The following is a 4814-nucleotide window of genomic DNA, read 5'->3' on the forward strand; positions in this document are numbered from 1 at the left end:
TAGTGGTTCATTGTATTGAAGGCATAGCTATGTTATTAGTGCTTATTACTTTGTTCGCTAGGGAGATAGAAATTTCTTTTTCCTCTATGAAGTAAGAGAGGAGTTAGGAATAGGACATGATTAAAGACATTTTTTTTTTTTCAGGACTTTACCTAAGATGACATCCAAACCAACACTTTAGGAAGTTTTATTACCTCTACCTGAGGAAACTCTGTTAGTTGCCCAGAATGAAGATTATTCTTAATGACCTATTTCCTTGATATTTACAATATACTTCATTCTAAATATTTTAATAAAAGGCACATTTTAAGTTAAAATATTATCATCACATTCAGAGCACAGAATTTTATAAGTCCTGTAACTGGGAGTCAAGGCTAGTAGAATACACTGTAGGATATAAAATCAGTTGTCTGAGTCTAGTTCATGATGGGGCTCAGAACAGACATGTTCACCGCTGCAGCCATGAGTGGACTGGAGATGGAGAAACCTGGAATTGAACCTTCCCACTGAAACTGGGTCAGGTATCAGATAATGGGCAGGTGTTCAATCCAGCAGACACAATACAGAGTCCAGAGGGTTTGGATGACAATTGTGCTATAACTGATGTATTAATTGAGAGAGTCCTTTGAATAAGGTCTTCCAAAAGAAGAAGAAAAGGACTTGTCAGTTCTCATCTGATCCTGTCAGATGACAGGAGTCAGAGTGACCTGATCCTGCTGCAACTGAACCTGTTGTCCAACAGAAATATTCTCAGGCTAGAGAAAAGTATATTTAATTGTATTACTTTGAGGGAAAAGAGCCTCTAAGACTACCTAATACCCTTTATTTACATTCTTTGTTCATCAAAACTCATTTTACTTGATTTGCTTTCTGGGCTGATTTTGCCCACCATGAGGAAGTCTTCTGATAAATAACTAAATGGGTTATTTTACCAAGCAATTTTCTAAATTAATGTGTTAGCTTTTCTGTTTTATATATCCTTTGAGAAACTGTTAGGTGTAAGTTAGTTCCCCCAAAAACTAATCATTCTTAGAGTAATTGCGTAAAATCCAACTTCTAGACAAGCTAATCTAAGATGTAATCTAAGCCTTAATGAGCTCACTATTCTGTTCTATGAAGCCTCTTTAAGAAGTTGTGCCTTAAAAGTATACATCCCAACCCTCCTGTTTCTGGTCTACCTCCTCAAACACCAGATCCAACCTGCTCCTCTTATATCATTCTTTTTTCAGGCTTCTTTCCAGCAGTGATCTCAGGTCTCATTCTCATTTCATAGCTCTGGTACAATCATACAAGGTCACAAATTTGACCTTTCCTGACAACAGTTCTTCTTCCACCGTGTTCTGACAGTGCATCCATGGACTAAAGGAAGAACACTCTTCCGAGCAAGTTCGGTCTTGGGCATGCCTTCCCAGAACACCAACCTTGATTCTGTCCTTCTATTAGCTTTTTTCGGGTTTCTCCTGAGGCAATGATGCTGGCCAAGTCCTTAATAGAGAGCATTGTTTATCTTTAATGGTGAAGAACACAGATTCTGGCCACCTCTTGCTAGCTGTGTGACCTTGGGCAAGCTACTTAAACCTCTGTGCCTCAATTTCTTCATTTGTAAAATGGAAGTAGTAGCAACACCTGTTCATAGAGCTATTGTGGCTGAATCGTTTAATATATTTACCATAACTGGCACATATGTTAGCTACTGTTATGTTATTGTCCCTCCTTGGAAGAAGTGAGCATAGTACTTATTAAATGCTTGAATAGGGAGAAGACAAAAGCAACACAAGGAGGAAAAATAGTTTGTATTTCAAAATATTTCCTTTTACCACAAAGGTAATTATCAAATCAACCAAATAATTCCATACCTCTGTTTCTGAAATGTAAGGTCAGCAGCAGCTTGAATTCACTATAATTATGAATGTATAATTTCTAACATCTCCTGTGGATATAAATCACTACAACCTAACTGACTTTTTTCTTTCCAGTAAATCATCAGAATCACCTTTACCTTAATAAACTTCAAAATTTCTGCGTGAATGACGGGAAAATGGGAAGGCTGAACACCAGCAGTACTTGAGTCCAGAAAACAACAGAGAACAGGAAAAAAAACACCACTTCAGTGTTTTACTGGAATCCAAGTTAAGAAATAGGAATCACAGGACAAATAGCAAACAAGAACTTGAGTTACATCAGAATGAAAAAAGAAATGATGAACCTGGATTCACAGTCTGAAACTATTATGCAATATGATTAATGGAGCTAACAAGTCATATCTTACACATTAGAAAATCCTCTAGAGTTTAAAATAAAAGGAATAACTCATTCAGAGGATAATTGATGCTTACAGATAAATTTCACAATTTTATGCTTCGGGGAATCCTGCTTTTCTTAAAGATCAAATAAACTGTTTCATCTTGGAAATTAATGACTGGCCCCATTATTTTATAACTAAGAAAAGTTTAGTTTTTTTCCACATTGTAGTTTGAAACGATATTTCAATTTACATCTTATAGGTAAAATTTTATTAGTAGTACTATATAGCAAAGCTTCAACTGATCTTTGTTTAATCTTTAAGTGACTATGACTAAAGTTAATCAACGTACAAAAATTCTCTGAATGAGCACAATAATAATAAGTTAAAAATCAGAGATGTATTTTTGTAAAGCTATCTTATTAGATCTTTCGTAAAGATCCATACAAATAGAGGAAAAAACAAAAATATCAGGGTATTGGGATTTCTCCTTGAATCTTCTCTTTTAATTTTCCTTCCAGTTAAACTGATTTCCTCACATATTTGTTTTTGGATTAAAGCCAGAATCAACAGTGTTTCTATTTCTAATCAAATAATGGAGAAACCACTGTAAATTCTGAGTGCAGTTTAAAGGATCCTGGCAGGCCGAGTGGCTGGACCAAGCCTGAGCTGTGTCTCTGATTGTTTCTGACTTTAGGCAAGGTATTTAACATCTTTGCACTTTTGACATAATTTTAATAATGCTAATTTATTTCATAGGGTTGATAGCAAAATTCAATAAATAACCATTGACTATCAAGGAAGGTCAGGTTGATAAGAGAGAAGGCTTCTTCTGCAGCTTGTAAAAGAGATTTAGAATTACAATTCTTTTCCATTCCTGGTATAGTTTGAAAACATTGGCTGGGAATTTGATGTAAATAATAGGATTTGCAGTTTCATTATACAAAGTGGAAAATAAAATGGGCCATGTTATAATTTACACTTCTAAAGTAAAACTTCAGAAATATTTTTCTGTATTTTTGTCTTTGGGGATCAAATTCATTTAGTACATATTTTTGAGATAAATAACAAAGATACTGTTATTTTCCATTTTCAGAAATAGGAAAAATGTCAACAGAAAATAGCATAAAAAGAGTCTCTAAGTTTGTGTTCCTGGGTAAATTTTTAACTAACTGTCCTACATTAAGGGTATAGTCCATTTGTGAATGCTAACTTACTAACGTGCTTTCTTCAATAACTTTTTCTTCCTTTTTTATTTCTTTTATCTTGTATTCTTTTATCATGGCTCACTTAAAACTTTGAAATTTTATATGCTACTAATGTATTTTTGTTTTGTAATTGTATTTTTAAAAATTATGTATCAGCTGTAGAACTTTTTAAGTTCCAAACTTAATATTTTTGTCTTTAAATTTAATTCACTATAATCAACTAAAAAATTTTAGTGGGGAAGAAATTAAACTTTATAGTCTTAGAATAATTTATATTAAATAATATAGTACATGGAAAACTATTTTAATTTTACAATAACTAAAAGTTTTGAAACTACCCAAAGCCAAAACATTGTAAAAGAAATACAACTACTTGTATAGTGAGGAACTAAATAACCTGATATAACTTTACCACAAGCAAGATTTGCAGAATAATAACAGTTTACTCTAATGAATGATGGAGACCAGATTTCCAAAGCAAGTTTCTTAACGCGTAAACATTTCTTTAATACTGTAGAAGATGATTAGAATTACAAATGAGGGCACTAGGGAATTTTAGAGGACTTGAGATAGTGTTGTAGCCGCCACCCCCCGATAAACACATGAACCACCAGAAACTAGTGGAAACACACTCTTTATTCAGCCAGCTGGGTCTGCCAGGGGTACGCAGACCCCAAATTAAGCAGCCCCGAAATGTAGAGGTACAGGGTTTTTAAGCCCTAAACCCCATTCCTCATCCTGTTTGAACACACAAGTCTATTTTTCTTCTTTTAACTAACTGTCAACCCACAGGTCGGTTGTGCAAGCGAGGGGTACAGAAGCAGAAAGCTTATTGTTAGAGCATTATGTTCCCATGGGCGATAGCCAAACAGTAATTTTCCAGCCAGTACATTCCCCACTGGCCTTAGCGGAAAATCAGATCCTTAATTCTTTATGTGAAATTAATTCTTTTCCTTATATATCTAAACAAGAAATTGAGGAAACATAGGCCAAAAGTTAATAGGAGGAAGAAGAGGATTAAAGGTCCAGCTATAGCAAATAGGAGGGTTGTTAGAACATCCTATGAAACCAGTTATCTGATTCTAGTCTTTGTTTTTCCCTGGCATCTAAATTATTCTGTACTAGTGGTAAACTTTCTCTAATTATTCCAGTAGCAAATAGTTGTTAGAACATCCTATGAAACCAGTTATCTGATTCTAGTCTTTGTTTTTCCCTGGCATCTAAATTATTCTGTACTAGTGGTAAACTTTCCTTTCTTATTCCAGAGTTATTGGCATAGAAGCAACAGATTTCACCTAGAGCCATACATAATCTGTCTTATTCTAAAAATAATAAATCTAAACCTCTTCTATTTTGGAGGACTA

The 4814-nt window shown here is 34.3% G+C and overlaps 1 protein-coding gene across 1 annotated transcript in view; it reads left to right on the top strand.

The window, feature by feature from the left end:
- Positions 1-2867: 2867 nt before the first annotated feature.
- The window catches only part of FGL1 (fibrinogen like 1), a 30103-nt gene continuing 28156 nt past the window's right edge, over positions 2868-4814 (top strand). The window contains exon 1 of the mRNA XM_015592796.2: positions 2868-2944. The gene's annotated coding sequence lies outside the window, so the exon portion shown is untranslated. The remainder of the gene's footprint in view (positions 2945-4814) is intronic.

The sequence above is a fragment of the Pteropus alecto genome, unplaced genomic scaffold (genome assembly GCF_000325575.1).
Source record: "Pteropus alecto unplaced genomic scaffold, ASM32557v1 scaffold24, whole genome shotgun sequence".
Lineage (NCBI taxonomy): Eukaryota > Metazoa > Chordata > Mammalia > Chiroptera > Pteropodidae > Pteropus > Pteropus alecto.